This window comes from Mercenaria mercenaria, chromosome 10 (assembly GCF_021730395.1).
Source record: "Mercenaria mercenaria strain notata chromosome 10, MADL_Memer_1, whole genome shotgun sequence".
NCBI lineage: Eukaryota > Metazoa > Mollusca > Bivalvia > Venerida > Veneridae > Mercenaria > Mercenaria mercenaria.
The window spans coordinates 30,039,459-30,061,621 of record NC_069370.1 but is presented as its reverse complement, the minus strand read 5'-3'; the positions used below and the strand labels follow the sequence as shown (position 1 = coordinate 30,061,621).

General features: G+C 35.8%; 1 protein-coding gene across 1 annotated transcript in view; it reads left to right on the top strand.

The window, feature by feature from the left end:
- Positions 1-430: 430 nt before the first annotated feature.
- LOC123559549 (monocarboxylate transporter 5-like) overlaps positions 431-22,163 on the top strand; it is a 53,122-nt gene continuing 31,389 nt past the window's right edge. The window contains exon 1 of the mRNA XM_045351461.2: positions 431-585. The gene's annotated coding sequence lies outside the window, so the exon portion shown is untranslated. The remainder of the gene's footprint in view (positions 586-22,163) is intronic.

Genomic DNA, 22,163 nt, shown 5'->3' with positions numbered 1-22,163 from the left:
TGATAAATTTCCAAACTTCATCAGAGAAACAGACATAAATACAATAATCATGTTTATTCTAAGCTGGCATGTAGGTTTCCAAAACGCTTCCGTACTACCCTGACTCATTAGTAACTTCATGGTTCCTTCCCTTGAAAAATCTATTTTCGCTATCCGAGCTAATCGACCTACTTCCTCTTCAAAAATGCTTTTCTCTGCAAACTAAAGCAATTCATGACTGGAAACATCAATGCAAAAAGATCTTCAATATGCTTGTAAATATCTTCATCATAAAAATGTCCATGACACAAAGTACTTTTGCAGATATTTACGCTTTTGTGTATCTTTCTTTGTTACGAAATGAATCCCGGCTGCTATAATTAGGCTAATGTATGTGTATTCAAATGACATCACCGAGCTTTTAGCCAATCAAAACGCTAGATGGCCCTCACTCCCTCGGAAAGTTGAAAGGTCACGGCTATAGAATCAGCTGTTTGCGGCGAGTTTGTGAAAAAGATGGTGGTGGGACAAGAAATTGACAAGAGAAAACGTGGAAAATTGGAATTTATTCTGTATTAATTAGAAATAAAAGGATTAACATCAGAGGTATGATATATTTGCTATACTGTTTACGCAAAAAATATTCTCTATGAAACCGCCTATCATCTTTGGTTCCGTTAAAACATGCCAAAAACACAGGGATTTTGGACTTGTCCAAAAACGAGTTCGGGATAGTATCCTTTTGTTGATCCGGGAGTACTCGGACCCAAGTAAACAAAAACTAATTTTAAATGAGGTCCTTATAATTCATTAGATAAGTAATGTAATTTGTCTAAGATTTTCATTTGAAAAATACCGTAACTCAAATTTATCTGCACAAATGTACCGTTTGAAGAGGATCGTACATTTGCGTACACAAATCATTTCGTACCTATACTATAGTATAGGCTATAATTTATTTAACCAGAGGGAAATATGAATGTTTTAGAAATGTTTTAAGTTAATCGAGATCAGAAAGCTGGGCTTTAGTTATACTTAAATTACTACTATGTATTTTGAGAGTTGGATCTAAGACTTTGCAAGCCACTGTGGTTATATATGTATTTTCCCTGTTTCTCGTATTCTCAGGGTTTCTCATATTCTCGTTTTTTGCCTTCAAGTTGTCAAATAATTTAATGTTTGTTATTTTCTAGACAGGAATTATACAAAACTGACACACTGAAAATTTCAAGTGATTTGAATGCATATTGACGAAACAGCATTTTACTCAATTTTCAAAAAAATCCTTATATTTTTCTGGTGGTGTTAGCAAATTTGCCATAAATTATTGATTATGCAATTAATTGTAATATTTCTTGATGTATTTACTACAGAATAGATCTTTTCATAACACAGTGGTAATTTTAATGTTTTAAATTTTACAACTTATTTGTGATGAAAAGTCAAATCTAAATCCACGGGAATACAAGAAACTCTTGGTCCGTTTCTGCGGGTGAGGGTGATATCAAATACAGTAACAAAATAATTAAATGGGATAATTTCAGTAACATTTTATGACTCCATCTGAAAGACAAGTGAATTTTCTACAAAATAACACCCAAATGCTGTTTGTGAAATGGTTAATCTGTTACTGGGAATAAAAACAACCCCTTAGGCCCCCGAGAATATGAGAAAACAGGATTATTAAATTTTGTATCCATATGACTTTTATGGGAAAGGAAACAATTGTTTGGGCTGTCCATAAACATTCACCAGTGCTACAGTACTGAGTGAGGTAACACAGCAAGTTGAGAGGTCAGTGTAAGTTAGAAGGTTTATAGGCCACTTCCAGCAGCCTTGCTATTGAGTTAACCCTTTAGCAACATGGTTAAAGTGTCTGCCAACAGATCACAAGGTCAAGACAAGGGTTTGGCCCCAAGTGTGGACAATGGTATTTTCTCTCCCACAGTTTACTTTTATATGTTTATACTAGTGCACTGAAATTGTGTCTTGGATACAAACTGACTTAAAACTTTGTATTGAGGTACACCTCACTGAGCTTTTTGATTGAGAAAATATTTGGTGGAAGAGTGAGTTTTTCTGATTTTCAAGTCTTGATTTTCTAATATCTCAACAAGTGATCAAGAAATCTGAAAAGACATTAAGATACATTTTAACGGATTTTTACCTCTTCATAAACTGGCTTCATTTTCTAAGAGTTATTCTCCAGTTTTGAAAAAAACTCTCAAAAAAAAAAGTATTCATCCAAGACTCCTAGTGCCTTAAGTATATAAACATAACCATTTGAAACAAGACAATATGTTCAATTTAGTCACTACTGAACCTTTTTCTTCTGAAGTGTACATAATTACATCAAAAATAAAATACCAGTGACAATTGTACTCCTAATCCAATGGTTAGGACACAATTTTCCAGAACTGGTACAATCCCAAAAATCGAAAGAAAACAATCCATTATCCCTAATTGTAAATGTTAAATATTGACTTGCAAGAAAACTGTGGTCAGTTCTCTCAATTTAATAGATTGGACAATTTCATTGTTTGTTTTTTTCTGAAATGGACTTTGAATGGGAATTGAAATGAAGAAACTGACCATGTTTAAAATCACGCTTCTTCATAATATGCAATTCAAGTGGTATTCTTTTTGATTTTTATGGAATATTAATGTTGGGTCTAATAAATTTATTTTGAATGATTTAATTTAGGTAATTTAGATAAAAAAAAACTCATAAGGACATTGACTGAAATTTTGAATGATGCATAAATGTACTGTAAACAATGAAATCATTTTACAATTATAAGCCATTTCGCTGACCCTTCTGTATCCTCAAACAAATTATTTTTGCTGTTATGCTTAATAAATATCAGTATTCGGGAAAATTTATAATTTGGGACATCATTATTGAAGTATAGGTCCGCATAATTTCTGTGCGCCAAGAGAATACAAGCTGCATTAGCGGGATGCCGGTTTCTGTAAGTGCAGCGATACATAAAACACGGACCACACCCTAATGAAAATGATCTATTTTTCCAGGAAAGCCCTTTGGTGCAACTTTGATTTTTCATGAACTTTGTTATTTATCACAACAAATCAGACTGATACTTTGTATTCAATCAAAATAACTCCATATCTTTGGAAATATTACAAGCCATATTAGATGTTCAGTAAATAATATATCAGTTATGCTAATTAGGCGTAGTATTATATTGGTTGTTTTTATTGGTCAACTGTGTCACGCATAACAGATGAAGTTAAAAAAATAGATTAATAGGAAATTCCTATATATTGCATCTCAGTGTCTCGGTGATTGTCTTGGAAGATTAGGCACTAGGCTAGTGTTAATTCATATCTCTGGCTTGGTCCTTAAATATGATCTGCAGTGATAGTAATATATAGCAATGTTTGTTTTTAGCTCGGCTACTCGAAGAATAGGCAGAGCTATTGGAGAGAATTTGGACTTGTCCTTTCATAGGCATCCTGATTTGGTTTAGTTCTTGTTTGTAAGCTGGTATTTCAGTACCCACTAATGTGAATGGATTGAAATTTCAAAAACATTTCCAGTTTGATGATCTGACATGCATTATATAAGTTTCATAACTCAGTTTTGCATTTGTACAACATTATGCCCCTTTTTTGACTTTTATATATTCATTCCATAGACAAGGCCGTTGAATATAGTCTTGCGTTGATGGCCTCTGGCTTAGGTCTGACCTGATGATCATTTTACAAAGAGATATTTGATTGCTCGTGATGTTAATGGAATACATGTTACATGTTAGGTGACAAGAACAGAAGAGAGGATTGATACTGGTATTCAGCTGTTGGTGTCGCTGTAATAAATTTGAATACCATACATGTAAAATGTATGATGGTTTGAAAGGACTGTATTATGCAGATTATGAATGAATGATTGAAAATATCAAGTAGCTAGTCAAGTTTGATCATAAATTTTTTTTTCATCTTGTTTTATGGTGTTTTCTGCCAGATAGTGCAGGGTATCTTGTAGTTTTTGGTGCACCTGGCCATTTCCTAGTAAAATTGAAAAGTTTCCAGTCATTTGCAGTTAAACTGGACATTTTAATGTACTGTACAGTACAACCTCTCCAGAGTGGCCCTCTCTTAAGTAAAAACCTCTCTATAACAACATCATCAAAATTTCCCTAAGCTGAAATATACTATCAAATTTACCTCTCCAGAACAACAACCTCTACATAACAATCAATACTGGTATCTCCCAAAGGGTGTTGCTCTATAGAGGTTGCACTGCATTTAAAGAAAGAAAAATAGTAAATCAGTTTAGTACAACTTCATATCAGATTAAGGTGAAGGAATTATTAATCTAAATTAAAATGATTTAAGATATTCTTTCAGGTTTGATTTATAAAAAAGGTACCGGTATGTTACAAAATTGGAAAAAATTGCCTTTAATTAGTAGAGTTTTTTAGCAAGGTATGTCCAGATGCCTTAAAGAAACAACTTTCTTTTTAGGCCCAACTGATTATCATTGTTCACCTTCACTTTGTCAACCATAAAACCGTATATAAAAGATATGTTTTGCCTGACCTTATTCAATGGTTAGTTTAATTTATTATTCTTATGATTTATAAATAGATCACTTGAAATAAAAATGTTGACCTTGGTTAGACTACCTAAATTTAATGCTGATACATAGACCCTCACTACATGTATGTACTTATTTCAATGAGTGATGTAATGCCACTTTCTGTTTTGTTGATATTTTTCATCAATTTAATTAATACTTGGGAGAAAAAATGTGCACGGATATCTTTGTAATGCTATTGTAAGCATATGAGCCGTGCCATGAGAAAACCAACATAGTGGGTATGCGACCAGCATGGATCCAGACCAGCCTGCGCATCCGCGCAGTCTGGTCAGGCTCCATGCTGTTCGCTTTTAAAGCCTATTGGAATTGGAGAAACTGTTAGCGAACAGCATCGATCCAGACCAGACTGCGTGGATGCGCAGGCTGGTCTGGATCCATGCTGGTCGCATACCCACTATGTTGGTTTTCCCATGGCGCGGCTCATATATCTCTTTATACAAGTGATTTAAAGATTTTTGAACTCTATTGAAAGGTTATTTTGTTCCGTTTTTGAGACATATTGTGAATATAAATGTCAGAATTTTAAAGGGCAATATTTGTATTTTTGGTTTAAATATGTTTACTAAGCTCTGAATTAAAAGGGCAAGTGGTTTCCTAAATAGAATTTTATAATATGTGGAATACATTATGAATTTATAAATGCATTTTCATGCTTGAAATGTTGTTGAAAACACTCCCGACAGGTTGTTTGTGTTGAAATTGGAATCTTGGTCAGTTTTATTTCTGCCAGTGTTGAATTTGGCACTATTTATCATCAGTGTTCAACTTTTGAACAAGGTACATTTGTAGGAGAGGCGAGAACACAGTGGGAAACAAACAAGCCCATCTTAAGTACGGATACACATAAATTAGTTATAATATGTAGTGCTTTGTAAGGACACCTCAGTAAAGAATTATTTTCACCTGTAAAAACAAGTGTTTTTTAAGACTTTTACATGCCTGCCTGTGTAGAACAGGTTTTTCCAATCCTCAGGTGGTGGGGAGTGGGGGTGGAGGGGGCGGCAGAGAATGCACAAGGTTTGTTACCCATGCTGTCGCGAGGGTTTGGAAAAACACTTTAGTAGGTTAGCTATAGTTACCGACATGACTGTGTCTGCCGTTCGTCATCGTCCGTTGTGTGTCGTTCATTGTCAATTATAGTTTTACTGTTAACACACTTGATGTCAAAATATTGCTGAATCTTCTTGAAACTTGATTAAAATATTACCCTCAATAAAAGTGCTGCCCATTTTTGAAACCGGGTCATCTAGGATCAAAAACTAGATCTGTAGGTCAGTTAATAGGAAGACCTTTTTAACACTTCAGACAGGCAACATTACACTACTTTGATCTTCATAAGGCTTAATTTAGAATGTATCTATGAGATCTGGCTCAGGTTTAGAACTGGGTTACCTGAGGTAAAAAACAATGTCACTTTCAGGGGTCTAGCTAGGTCCAAATTTTTGGGAGAAGTCACTTCTCCCTCAAGCTGATTTAGGGAGAAGTGGGGAGACTTTAGGGAGAAGTGGGAAGACTTTTTCTACCGCAATATGATGTTGAGTGATTCGAAAGGTGGCTGTAAATTTTCTTGTTTCTTGATAAAAAACATTGATGTGATCATTCATTTTCTTAGTTAGATCATTTCCCATACAGTGGTAATCCTTTCGTTACAAAATTCTGAAAAAAAGTAGTTTTCAAAATTCAAGCCGATGCTGTAAATGTAACCTGCCGAATTTTGGTTATATCTTATATGAAGTGTTTATTATTAACACCGAGCAAAGAAGTAGAAGTGTATTTATTTTTATAGCTCTTTGCACCGAGTCAGTCACCGAGGAATGTCAGTATCTCACTCGAATAATTTATAAAACTGAAAGTAAAATGTGTAAACTAGAAATACATATTCAAATAAATTCATCGATGGAAGTCAATTTAAAGTAGTTAATACATTACATGTCGTTCTTTTATCATAGATAACAAATATTTGTGTACCATATTCCAATTAATCGCATGGTTAATCAGCAGTTTCTTTAATAAAACATTGTGTTGTTTGTTTTTTTGCACTCGAACATGTTGACAATTAACGCGAAGTGTCAAAGACATAAACGCGGCACTGATTGGCTTAACACAATAGACTCTGGTGTACCGGATAATTTGATTCGCTTTCACACTTCTCGGGAAAATCTTGCAAGTACCTGTGGTAGGCGGAGCTTAAATTATGCTACCGGCGTGTGTTTGTGTATTCGACACTCATTTATGACACCGTGCAAATTGTCAACAGTCCGGGTAGCAGTAATTAGCGAGTGCGGAAATCAAAGAAAATCGGGCGACTTGCATTTCGCTTTGAGGTTAGATTTGAGCGAAGTTTGAAGTTCTAGAGCGCCTACTTTGCTCAAGTCGCCCACTCGCGAGAGCCCTGACTTTGTCAAATCATAGAAAAACCTTGTTAACACATTTTCTACCTGATTTTCATAAAACTCTGTCAGAATGTATAGGTGTCTTGAGGTCTAGGTCAAGTTCAAAACTGGATTGCATAGGTCAAAACTTAGGTCACAAGGTCAAATCATAGAAAAGCCTTTTTATCACTCTTGAGGCAACATTTTCAACATAACACTTTGTCAGATTTTTTGTCTGTATAAATGTAGTTCTAAACTTCTAAGTTCTAAACTAGGTTACTGAGGACAAAAACTAGGGCACTCACAGGTATAATCATAGAAAAACACTCCAAATGCCACGTTTACTACTTTGTCTTCATGAAACTTTGTCGGAATGTTTGTCTGTACGAAATGTAGGTCAAGTTCAAAACTGGATTAGATGTGTCAAAACTTGTCATACAATGTGTCACTTGGTCAAAACACCAGTGGAGATTTGGTCTGCCAACAAGAAAGGGTGTCACTATAAGGAACAATATGGTAATAAGTGTACTTAGAGTGTTTCATGCTTAGTCTAGTATAAGAAGATGCACCAGTTTTTAACTGTTTCCTTTGCCACATATTAAATGTCCTTCACAAACATTACAATAAGTTACGTACATGTTAGAATATCTCAGTCAGCTTTATTTAACCTATTTGTTATTGTAAATGTTTTGCCATGGTATTTCTCTCTGCAGTACACCAATGTCATGTTGCCTATACTCACCGAGAAACTGAGTAACATAATTCTTGTTTCGCTGATTTGTTGCTAAAGTTGTCATAAAATCAGTATGATAGTACTACAATAACAGTTGCAGCAAGCTTATCTTACAGGGTTTTCTATAAACCAATTTCAAGAGTTTTATTAATGAAACATGATTGTGATTAAAGAGTGGATGTACATTAACGTTCCATATATAAATATATTTAGAATGGATTATGAAATACAAAAAAAAACTCAACACAACAGGTACTTTTAAACCATTTCTCCAGCCCAAAGTCATGTAAATCTGTCTAACCCTACAAAAAATTTGAAGAAATCCTAACTAAAGAGTTCTGGTTGATGGTTTGCTCAACTGTCATGTCGTCCATGGTCCTTCCACAATATCTTGTTAGCACGAGAGACCACATTTTGCATTCAATTTTAATCAAATTTGCATACAACTTGTATTGGGAAAATATCTCGGTTCCTTTCGAAAACTGGCCAGATCCCATCATGGTTTCCAGAGTTATGGCAAGCTGGTTGCTACTTTGGCTTGTGAACACGATAGAGACCACATTTTGCAATCGATTTTAATCAAACTTGCACACAACTTGTAATTGGCAAAATATCTTGGTTCCTTTCAAAACTGTCCAGATCCCGTCATGGGTTCCAGAGATATGGCCCCTTAAAGGGTCAAAATTTGCTATTTTGGCTTTTGCAGTCATATAGAGACTTCATTTATGGTTTGATTTGATACAAACTTGCAAAATATCTTGAACAACAATAGATCTTGGATTCCATATTGAATCCGTCAGATCCATTCATGGGTTCTGGAGTTACGGCCGCTGATTGACCACGGAAAGAGTTAAAATTTGTTAAATTGCTACCTTGTGAACATGATAGAAGGGACATTTTACATTCAATTTTAACCACACTTCCAAACGTCACAATAAGATCTCAATTCCTTTTGAAAACTGGCTAGATTCCATCATTGGTTCTAGAGTTACTGTCCCTGTCAGCCATAATAAAGGTTTCATTTATGCTTTGATTTGATACAAAGTTTGAAACTGGGTCATGTGGGTCAAAAATTAGGTCACCAGGTCAAATCAAAGGAAAAGCTTGTTAATACCCTAGAGGCCACATTTATGACCCTATCTTCATGAAACTTGGTCAGAATGTTATATGGATGATTCCTATGCCTTGTTCAAAACTGAGTCATATAGGGCCAAAAACTAGGTCACCGGTCAAATCAAAGGAATACTCGTTAACACTCTTGAGGCCACATTTATAACTCTATCTTCATGAAACTTGGTAAGAATGTTTATCTTGGTGATTCCTAGGCCAAGTTCAAAACTGGTTAAATTCATATGGGATCAAAAACTAGGTCACCACTCAGATTAAATGAAAAGCTTGTTAACACTGTAGAGGCCACATTTTTAGCTCATCTGATTTTTTGAAAAAAAATGATGAGTTATTGTCATCACTTGAGCGGTTGTCGGCGTCGGCGGTGGCGTCTGCATCGGCGTTGCCTGGTTAAGTTTTATGTTTAGGTCAGCTTTTCTCCTAAACTATCAAAGCTATTGCTTTGAAACTTGGAATACTTGTTCACCATCATAAGCTGACCCTGTATTGCAAGAAACATAACTCCATCTTGCTTTTTGCAAGATTTATGGCCCCTTTTGTACTTGGAAAATATCAGATTTCTTGGTTAAGTTTTATGTTTAGGTCAACTTTTCTCCTAAACTATCAAAGCTTTTGCTTTGAAACTTGGAATACTTGTTCACCATCATAAGCAGACACTGTACATCAAGAAACATAACTCCATCTTGCTTTTTGCAAGAATTATTGCCCCTTTTGGACTTAGAAAATCAGTTTTCTTGGTTAAGTTTTATGTTTAGGTCAGCTTTTATCCTAAACTATCAAAGCTATTCCTTTAAAACTTGCAACACTTGTTCACCATCATAAGCTGACCCTGTACAGCAAGAAACATAACTCCATCCTGCTTTTTGCAAGATTTATGGCCCCTTTTGGACTTAGAAAATATCAGATTTCTTGGTTAAGTTTTATGTTTAGGTCAACTTTTTCTCTTAAACTATCAAAGCTATTGCTTTAAAACTTGCAGCTCTTGTTCACCATCATAAGCTGACCCTGTACAGCAAGCAACATAACTCCATCCTGCTTTTTGCAATAATTATTGCCCCTTTTGGACTTAGAAAAATCATTTTCTTGGTTGAATATTATGTTTAAGTCAACTTTTCTCATAAACTATCAAAGCTATTGCTTTAAAACTTGCAACAGTTTTTCACCATCATAAGTGGACACTGTACATCAAGAAACATAACTCTATCCTGCTTTTTGCAAGAGTGATGGCCCTTTTTAGACTTAGAAAATCATGGGTAGGACAATATTTCTATAATAAAAAAAAAATCAGATGAGCGTCAGCAACCGCAAGGCGGTGCTCTTGTTTACCCTATCTTCTTGAAACTTGGTCAGAATGTTTATCTTGATGATTCCAAGGCCAAGTTTAACAGGTAAGCGGTATAGGGTCATCATGACCCTCTTGTTTTAAGAAAGTGTGTTCTCATTGTTTGTAAATATGCACATAATGATGTGTGTAAAGTTTTAGTAGCTTAATTTTAGCAAGTCTTTCCTCTTAAAAAATACCGGAAAGTTCTCTACTGAAATATTACCTGAAGTGAGCATTCTTCCCATCAGATAGACAGTGCCTAATTTCATCAACTTTGGTAGATGAAAATTAAACTCTTCTGTTTAATTTAGATGATCTATCTTTACATTTCACTGGGAAGTGTGTATCTGATGCAAGTGTCAATGGTAGCTCATGATTCAGGAGACCAGGATTCTGACATTTTAGCTGCTGCTACTGTTTATGTGAAAAATGCAAATTTTATTCATATTTGACATTTCGTTTGGTGCCAGAAGTAGCAATAGTTGGTGATACCATTTTATGACATCATTATTTTGGCAAACAACACTATCATGGTATCTGCTGCATGGCATGTGACATTACAGGTTTGAGGTTTGAAAGATATCTTAAAATAGAACATTTTGATGACAGGTAGTAGGATTCTGGCTCCAGCATATTCTCCCAGGTTTAGAAATGTTCACTTGTTCTGCTTTGTTCTGTTGCAGTTTTTATGCCCCCTACAAAGGAGGAGGGGTATAATTGTTTTGCAGATGTCGGTCGGTCAGTCGGTCTGCATGTAGACCAATCAGTTTCCGGATGATAACTCAAGAATGCTTAGGCCTTAGCCTAGGAGCATGAAAGTTGATAGGAAGGTTGATCATGACCAGCAGATGCCCTCTTTTGATTTTGAGGTCAGTAGGTCAAAGGTCAAGGTCACAGTGGCCCAGAACAGTTAAACGGTTTCCTGATGATAACTCAAGGACACTTGAGCCTAGGATCATGAAAGTTGATGGGGAGGTTGGTCATGCCCAGCAGATGACCCCTATAGATTTTGAGATCAGTAGGTCAAAGGTCAAGGTCACAGTGGCCCAGAACAGTAAAACAGTTTCCGGATGATAACTCAAGAATGCTAAATGGCTAAGGATCATGAAAGTTAATAGGGAGGTTTATCATGACCAGCAGATGACCCCATATTTTGAGGTCAGTAGGTCAAACGTCCAGGTCACACTGATCTGAACAGTTAAACTGTTTCTAAAGATAACTTAAGAATACTTGGGCCTAGGATCACACAACTTGTTAGGGAAGTTGATCATGATCAACAGATGACCCCTATTGATGTTGGTCAAAGATCAAGGTCACACTGACCCAGAACAGTTAAAGGGTTTCCAGATGATAACTCAAGAACGCTTGGGCCTAGGATCATGAAAGTTGATAGGGAGGTTGGTCATGACCAGCAGATGACCACTTTTGTTTTTGAAGCCAGTAGGCGAAAGGTCAAGGTCACAGTGGGTGGGAGCAGTAACACTGTTCCGGACAATTACTTAAGAATACTTTGGCCTAGTATCATGAAAGTTGGTAGGGAGGTTGGTCATGACCAGCAGATGACCCCTATTGATTAAGAGGTCTATAGGTCAAAGGTCAAGGTCACATTGAACCAGAACAGTAGATCTGTTTTAAAAGTCTGTTGAAAATGGTTATGTGAAACTTGCCATGAACTATCAAGTACAGTCTTGTAAATTTCCAGGGTTGGACAGAAAAACTGTCATTTTACTGGTATTAAATAAAGATGGAGTTACAACATTTTTTCATTCAGTCCTGCTAATGCAATCATAATGTGTTACCAGAACAGGATGGATTTTAGGGTTGCAAACAATAAATAAACTTTTTCAATTGCTTAGAGGCTCCACATTCTGTATGGTGCTGTTTTCATAGAAATTGTTTTAGTTTTGCTTTACAGTAAGATCCACTCACCTGGAGCAGATTTTTATTTGTATATATGAGCAGCTAAGTAAATTTGTGAAACCCTGATGCTTTATACATGTACCATCTATTCTATGAATATCATACATTCATTTTATGATGTCGTTTAAAAATACAATTAAAGATATAAAAAACATTTAGCGTTAAGCTGTCTTATGCACCAAAGTTGCATTCTTTTAATGGCTTACGTTTCACAGAACCCTTATTTACATCAGTGCTGGCCTTATTAGAAGTTTTGTATTTAGGCCCTGTTTAAATCTTTCAGTACAAGAAGTGTGAAAGTTTGATGAGTCATGAGCTTTAAAAGATTCCTTTGAATAAAATTGGAATATTTACAAGTTTAATCATATAGGTTTACTTTTTGAACTTGCTTATAATACAAACACACACAGAATTTAAATCTTTGTAAATTCCATAATCTATTTTGAGATAAGAGGGCAGTTTGTAACACTTCTTGTAGTAATTAAACAAAAGAAGTACATTTATACGTCCTTGCGATCACGCGAACGTATAATGCCGTCTTATTCAGGTTTTTCATCTGTAATAATGGTAAGGTTTGTCTACCACGCTTGTCATGAGTGAATGACAGTCTGTATTGCATGTAGTGCAACGATTCATTGTACATGACAACCTTAAATGTCTGAATGAGGTTGATATACATGTTTGTTTCCGAACTAGGTCATTTATTTAAGGTAACTATCTGATGTCTCTGCACAGTATAAAATTCCCTCTGGGTATGCTGAATTGTATTGGCTTTTTTAAATGATATTTAGGAAAAAATGTTGTCTGCTCTAGATAAAAGTCTGTGACACTGAAAGCTTAAAACTTCTGTTTAACTGGTAGTTTGTACATTTATTCTGAAATAAAAATATGTAATTAGATCAGAATTATATTGAATTAACATGAAAAAAATCTATTTTCTTGCAGATTATTTTTCCTTCAGGATTTTTTCATTTAACAAATTAAATAATTAGAAAGAGCATTTCACTAGGCAGTCTAAAAGGCAGGGATATAGATCTGCACCATGCTGTGCGGGCGTGTGAAGAGGAAGATAGGGAGGGGGCAGGGACTGGTATATTTCTTGAAGAAGAGAAAACATGCCTCAAGCTCTTAGATTTAAAAGGAAAGACTATGTGGCTCAAAAATTATACCAATTAATTGCATTTTGGTAAAGCTGAAATAGAACATACAAAGTACTTGATGAATTGTGGCTCAGTTTTTGTCATATCTAATATTTCAAGAACATTACAAAATATTTAGAAAATCTTCAATTCTTCCTTTACTTAAATACAAAAAATAATGTTGGTTATATAATGATAATTATTAAGGTTTGACATAAGATTGGCATATTTACAGTATTTACAGCTAATTATAAGACAGGGTCACTGTCAACAAACCTTGAACTGACATTCACCTTGCCATTCTTTTTATGTACATTGGTGTTTGTTTGCACCTTCTGTAATATACTAAGCATTTTTTTTTCATTTCTATGATGTTATTTCCTGTTTTGTATCCTGTTAAAGACCCACCACAAAAAAACAAACAATTCTCTAGTGTTTTCATGATTTGCATTAAAAATTGGGGATTACAAGTATCTTATTACAGACTGACAGTGATATAATTTAGGCCAAGACGGTGTGTTTCATGTCTAGATATTGTATTGAATTATTTAATTTAGCAGTGTGCATAGTACTTGATGTTAGACCACACTTTGTTTCTATAGTGTAACCCACCCGCAAAATCAGTACATTTGATGTATATAAGAAGTATAAATAAAGCTCCCCTCTGGAGTACCAAGTTAGCGTCATTGAAGTTGGCGCTTTAAATGTACTTCAGCTCGACGGCAATAACTATGTATTAGCAATCAATAGGAAGAAGTACACTTGAAGGCCCGTCTAAAATATGCTAATTATGCATCAAATGTGCTTCGTCAGGGAAGTATCTTTGAAGCTTCTAATGAAGCACAACTGAAGTCCCAGCTGTAAAAAATATGGAAATTATGCCTCAAATACGCTTCGTTCAGGGAAGCACAATTGAAGTCTCACCCACTAAAGTACATTTAAAGTTCCATCTTAAATAAGTAGCATTATGTGCCTCAAATGTGCTTCATGTAAAGAAGTATCTTTTAAGTATATCAAGAAGCATGGATAAAGTCCCATCTGAAGTACCTTTAAAGCACTATCGAAGAAATTTTAAGCCCCTTGAAGCTGTTACTGAGCATGTACCAGACAAACCCGACTAACAAGCTAAATGTTGACAGACAACAGACAGACGGACATCGAGCGATCACAATAACTCACCTGAGCAATTCAGGTGAGCTAAAAACAGGCTAGGTAAAGCACAAAAGTCTCCCTTGCGAAATGGACCATTGCCAACCATGGTCAACCTATGGCTGTATGACCTTCGTTTATCATGGTTTAACAAAATAACAAATTGCCGACCATGGTTCAACCATGATTAAGATATGGTCTATGAACATGGTTAAATGAGAACCATGGTCAAACTATGATTAGGACATGGTCTATGAACATGGTTAACCATGAATAAACATGGTGAGAGTATGGTTAATGAACTTGGTTCAACCATGATTAATGGACATGCTATTTGAATATAATTATTAGAACACAGACAACTACTGATCACTGTATATGAGCACTAAATACAAAGGCTTCAGAGCTTTGCAGCAGAAAATGCCTCCAAAATTAGGTTTTCAACCTTTGAAAGAAATTTCAATCCATCTTGACCAAAACACATACCGTAATTTCTGATACCCACAGATGAACAAGTATTTATAACACTTAATGCACCTTCACCATTAATAATAAAGGCTGCTTTGAGGATTAAAAATCTACACTAGGAACAATATTAAACAATCAAAAATTTATTCCATAAAACCTTCATTTTACTGATTAGCTTTTTTGCATTTCTTTTGAACAGCTTGCACCTTCAATGTTATTTCTGTGTCTTTAGTGCCAGGAAACTTTTCTTTTAACACTTTGCTTAAGCAAGCATACAATCTTGGATCAAATTTGGGTTTGGGCTCTGTGTTGGTGTTTGCTGTCCTACCAGTTACACTACGGGTAGTAATGTAGTCAGTGGAAAACAGAGCCAGAAGTTTTTTACAGCACTCAAAAAGGCTGTCCTCGTGACAAATCATATCCTTCAATTGTGGTTCTGTATAGCCATTATACTCCTCACACGGTTTCTGTTAAGGGCTACTAGGACTTTCTGAATGGCTGGACAGGATTGGTCCTTCAGGCAGATTAGATGCTTTATTGCTGGATTTCGCAGAATCTTAAAACCTTTCGAGTTCCCGAACCCTCTTCTTTAAGTGCCTAACCTGATCTTGAAGTTCGTCAAAATCCCTAAACAGAAGAAAAACTTTAATCAGTACAATGCATGTATACATACTTAATGTACTCATCCCGGGGACACATACAAAATTTTCTCCTGTACAGAAGTAATACCTGAGGTAATGAATACTATAATCTGATCTGAACAAAGATACTTTTTCTTGCACACCAGCATTCGTAAGACAGATTTGTAATGCAATCTTTCCAAAATAATGCAAAACAAGAAACGTTTAATAAACATATGCTCCCCTCATCTGCTCATGACCAACCTGCTTATCGAGTTTTAGAGACCTAGGCCCAAGCGTTTAGTGTTTTAACGTTCAATGTCACTGACCTTGACCTAGTGATCTCAAAAACAATAGGGCTCATCTACTGGTCATGACCAACCTGCCTACCAAGTTCGAGGAACCTAGGACCAAGCATTCCCTGGTTATTGGTGGATCAAAAACGGTTTTACTGTTCAAAATCACTGTGACCTTGACTTTTGACCTCAAAAACAATAGGGATCATCTACTGGTAATGACCAACCTGTCTACTAAGTTCCAGAGACATTTACATATATAGTCAACACTTACTTATATTGCCTGGAGACTGCAACAGTCACCAGATTTTGTATCTGATTCAGGAAAATCATCCCCCTCCCACCTTTCCTGAAATTTTCATTTTTCACTGACTTACCAATTTTCAAAATTCTCTACCAATTCACTGATCTTGAAAAACAAATTTCCCTGATTTTTCAAGGTAGGTGGCAACCCTGATCATAGAGTATCCCTCAACACCCACCGTTATTAACTGGAAACCAATTAACTGATCAGTCAATGTGACTTTGACCTGATGACCTCAGACTTTGACCTGTTGACTTCAACAACTATAGGGTTCATCTAACATCATGACCAACCTGCCTACCAAGTTTGATATGCTTAGACCAAAGCATTCTCCAGTTTTTGATTGGAAACTGTTTTATTGTTCAAGTCACTGTGACCTTGACCTGGCGACCTCAAAAACAATAGGGGTCATCTACAGCTACCAGTCATGACAAACATTGTGACCTTGACCTTTGGCCTCAAAAACAATACGGGCCATGACCAATGGCAACCTGCCTACCAAGTTTGAGGAACCTAGGCGCAAGCGTTTCCTAGTTTTTCTTTATCGGAGACCATTTGGTCTAACAATCAACATGTGCAAAGCAATATATACACCTTCTTTGAAGTGTAGCATAATAACTACCAGTATTATATATATAGTCTGACAAACTTAATTTTGCCATGTACCTAGCTCAGACATTGAACATAAGTACAGACAGGGTAGTACATATCCAGAAGTACACAACAAAACCCTGTATATAAACCTAGATAATACCTTTTTTTTAACACTGTCAGTTTCCATGCTGGTAATACTTTCTGGTCTTGGCTTCATGAGAAGATGTCCAGCCTTACTGTCTTCAACAATAGTAACTGAAATATGACAAGTAATAACCCTTATTCAATGAAAATCACCATTAGATGAAAATCACCCCATATTACTACTCTTTTTCTCACTTTTTTGTTTGTTTCAAGCCCCATTTAGGCAACCCCATTTAATATCACCATCATGGGTACAGTAGGGGTCAAATATTACTAAGTCTTACAACATGAAGATGGTTACTAAACTTGGCATTCCAAAATACTAGGGGCAGTCTACGACTGTGGATTGCTAGGCATGTGATGATCAGATCTGACCCACGAGTCCATGCTTACAATTCACAAATCAAACCTTGATTCACCTGTTACTTTTATGAATATAAGCCCAACTTAAACTGACAAACATTACAATATTTCAAACTGTAATCTAAATCAAACTAGAGTCTAATGGTAATTCAGTAAGCCCATGTACGCGTCTATACCAGTTTTACGTAAGGTAATGTTTTTTCTTTTTCTTGTTGATGCATACACAGAATCGACAGAATGAAATGTATATTTTTCAGGCAGTGGTGTATGTGTTTAATCGAAAACTTACTACATTTGTAATTTTAAAAGCAATCTTCAAAACTATTTGATATAACGATCTGATTCTCTGTGGTTAACAATATTTGTGCTCATTTTTCAAGACAGACTCTTGGATGCCAGAGTACTCGCTACAGCTCTTATACGCACACATGGGTATAACTACCCTTAACAAGAGCTGTCGAAGACAGCGCGCTCAACTATTCTCAGTGCTGGATAGTATAATATAAGCTTTCAATGTTAATTTCAAAAGTTGAAAACAGAATAATTCCACAAATACTTGACAAAACTAAAATCTTTACATACAAAATGTTAAAATTTTCTGAGTTCAAAATGGGGGATAATTCTAGAAAATGCCTTACAGAGCTATGAGCCTTGATGGTATGATACTGTGTATTAACACGGAGACATGTGAAATTTCAACCGAATATCTGCAATAGTATTGGAGATATGAACTCGCACAGAAAATAAAAACTTCTACGTTAAAAAAGGGGCATAAATCAGTCACAAATAAAACTAGAGCTCTGTCACAGGAGTGACGAATACCCTCACACACTGCTTTGCCACTGAATATTTTGCAGTTTTTGCCAGACCTAAATATTTTAACCGCGGGTCAAATCACATTTATGCTGGAGCTTAAATATTTACACCGCGGCTAAATTATTTATCGGCCAATGTAATTCAATGTTAAATATTTTATGCTCGGTAGTTTAATACCGGAGCTAAAATAATTTAACCGCAGATTAATTCATATTTATGCCGGGGGTTAAATATTTATGCGGCGGCTAAAATCGTATTTATGCCAGAGCATAAATATTTTTACCACGGCTGAATGAATTAATTTTGGTGGCGATGTCCAACCATATGCAGCTGCCTGAACCGGATTTGGACTTAATTCTTAGTTTTTTTCCACTTGTTCGTTAAATAAATACATAGTAAATTCCTGTCTGTACAATTACACTGTATACAGACAATACCGCACAGTTCATTTTGACAGCACACATGCTTTTCATTCAGTTAAGATGGATCGTGATGTACATTACTGCCTGGTCCAGCATACTCTACAAAAATCAAACCGGCAATGGTAGATCTAGTCTTTTTCGCAATTGGTGTACCAGTGCAGTGGTTTTATTAAAAGGCAGTGGCTAAACCGTAACTCTAGCTCTGACTCTATATATATAGTCTAGAGTTAAAGAACTTGTGTATCCACAGATGAAACACAAGAAAATTTCCTTTGGTTACAAACGTTTATATTTTAAAATATGAAATTTAAAATGAAAACTTACTTGGATTAACAGTCATACTGGAATTAAAGCACATTCATGATAATTACAGTACTCAAGCCAACCTGTTGTACTTGTTCGATGTCTTGCCGACTTTAAATAAATCTCATCTTATCTTCAACATGTGTAAAATAGCAGCCAGGGCTTTTTTTCCTTCTATAGCAGGGGCCTTTACAGGTGCCTTCCCCTCAGAAAATTTCTTTAGAATTGTGCAGTTTTCCCCTAAATTGGTCTTTACCTCAAGATTTTTATTCTCCTTTTACCAAAACATGTAGCCTATTTTCCCCAAAATCAAGGGCCTGGGCCCCTTCCCCTCTGTGAAAAAAAGCCCTGTCAGCAAGGCCAGTAACAGAATATTTCTTGAGGATGGGGCGGGGGCGCATTTATCACGTCAAATTTCATATAGAAATACACATGTAGATCTATTGTACAAACGTGTTTCCAACTTTTTTGACAGATCTATACTTACGATGTATTTCACAGATGACAGCTTCGTAGCTGTTTTTCTTGCCAAACTGCGCCCTAATGATCTCTTCCTCCTTGTAGGCAAACTTGTTCTTTACTGGTTTGACGATGTGCTTTATGTCGATGACGGACATAAAGCGATCCTCCCACTGGATTAAGAAATACATTAAATCGTCTGCCATTTCTGCCGCGTTTAAAATCAGCCGTTTCCGGAACAGCCGCTTACATCATAGAAATTATGATTCGCGGTCTTTCTAAACAGCCGAGACGAGATGTTATTGATGTTCGCTGTTTAATGCTTTCAAAAATATATTTTTCAATATAATAATATGCACACCAGAAGCAGCGATATATTTCAGCAATGCACGAATTTCGTTTTTGTGAGGATGTGAGCGACCAAAGCTATCCGGAAGTCAACATCGACATGCCTTTCAACTAAGCTTTAACACCAATTTACGTTGTCTGTGTGACAGTTTTGGTGTTCAGCTAGCAATTTGGTAAGAAAATTGTATTATTGCTACGCCATTTCCCCTTAAACGATCTAGCATTAATAACATTTCATGACAAGTGCACTGATTTTCGGATAGGAAAAAAACATCCAGGAAAAGTGCTCGGCGAGAAACTATTCAACCAGTCGAAAATTTACATGAGAATTTAACGGCCGAACGGCTCTTGTAAGTGCTAATTTGTGAAATAGCATAGTTATCAAACAAAAATCAAAGTCGTAAAGTGAGGATTTGGAAATAAACAAACTGCTTTCAGGAGGAAAATATGTAGCCTCGATCAGGATTCTAACCTGGGACCCTTGGCTTACTGTGTCAGCTCTATCAATTACCATGATGGCTACCTGACAAGAGAACTACTACATTCCTCCCCACTTTTAAGTGACATTTCCAATTTGTAATTTATTGGAAAATGTGGAAACAAATCCTGGTTCGCCTCGAATACCCCAGCCAGTGCTTCGCCCAGTTGAGCTCCAAGGGGTACTTCAATTTAAAACTGGCCACCAATGAAACCGTTTTGAGGAGAAAAATGTGTAGCTTCAGCTTCAGACCCCCCTTTGCTTACCATGTCAATACTGTACCAACTGAGCTACTGGGGCCACCTGATACATAACTATTACAAAATTGGAGATATATTTCTTACTTGTTATTAGTTCAAACAAAGACCTAAATATACACAGATACACCACTTAGGCGAAGTCGCGGTAGAGCTCATGGCGGAAACAAGATCTTGTTTCCCGAAAAACGTTATCACGGGTGATGCGAACAATAAGCAAAACTCAATTTCTTGTCCAGTAAACATCATGAATGCAATTCTTATTCCATTGTATGATAAAATATGTCTTCTTTTCAAAAAAAGCACACTGGCCAAAATTATGACAGTGTTTAATGAAATATTAAATCCTACCTTATATGACTGTTTATGACTGACCCTTTTGCTATGTCCGCTGAATCTAATTAGATCTGGAGGTAAATCCAACATAAGCATTCTTAAAAATGTAAATCCGATAGGGTATTGCATATTTTTTGAGAATTAATCCATTTTTTCACTTTTTGAAATAAATATGTTGTTATCAATGATAAACCGGATTCATAGCAGAGGAAAATGAAATGGCGCTGTATCAGGTATTTCAAATTTCGCGTAGTTCTCGCAAGCGAAAGATTAAAACGAGACTCTTGTTAATGTTATTGGACCGGCCTGTTTCATATCTGTGTATATTTAGGTCGACAGGATGTCAGTTCAGTGTACAGACGAGTAGTACTTTCCTTAAAAATTTATTGTTAAAATTACAAGAAAGCTTCAAACTTGACCACTGTTTTTTTTATTTATATATGAACATGTCACTTCAATACACAGGTAAGTCCTGTGTAAACACATCTGGACTTATAATAGGGCCAGAGTTAATGCTCTTGATTTTATAAAATTTGCTCTATTTTGCCTTGTTTACAGTCTAGAGGTTGCATTTTTTGAGTGAATCTTTATGAAACTTGGTCAGAATGTTTGCCTTGATGAAATCCTAAGTGCAGTTAAAAACTAGGTCACAGGGGCAAATCATAGCAAATCTTTGTTTACGCTCTAGAGGTTGCATTTTTTACTCCAATCTTTATGAAACATGGTCAGAATGTTTGTGGTTGCTATGGTAACAGAAATAGTCAAAATATGGCTCTAACAAATGGATCCTTTGATAACTCAAGAAGATTAAGGGCTACCTGGTTAATGAAAATTAGTATGTGAATTGATGGCAATATGGAGATTATGCACAGTGACTTGTTTAAAATTCTTTTCTCCATGTGTAAATGTAAAATGAAGTGAATGTTTGTATTTCAGCAGTCATGGCCGCCAATGTGCAGATAAAAGGCAAAGCTTCAAAGTTTGACTGTCTCATCTGTAGCAGGAATCTGTCTTGAAGGCAGCGACTTGAGACACATATGCAGGCAAATCATAACAGAAGTAAGTCTAATTCGGTTGTAATTACTGAAAATGAACTGAAATCCACTTGAAATACCGAAATCTGCCTGTTTTACCACTAAAAACTTAGGAAAATGTGTGAAATAAATGCTTTTTGTTACTGGTTTACCTGAGCTGTCTATCTTTTGTCCACACTTAACCTTGTGCAAGCTATAGACTGCATTTGTCACTGAATCTTCGTGTAACTTGTCCAGACGAAATCTAAGCCAAGTTCAAATATGGATCATCTGTGATCAAAAACTAGGTCACCAGGTGAAATCTTAGAGAAATATTGTGTATTCAATAAAGGCTATATTTTACATTGGATTTTTATGAAATTTAGTCAGAATGATTGTCTTGATGAAATCTAGTTGGAGTTTTAATATGCATCATCTGAGGTAAAAAGACTGCTTACTAGGTCAACAGATCAAATGATAAAAAAAACCTTGTGTATGCAATAGAGCTTGCATTTTTTATTTGATCTTCATGAAACTTTATTAGAATATTTGTCTAGATGAAATCTAGGTTGCA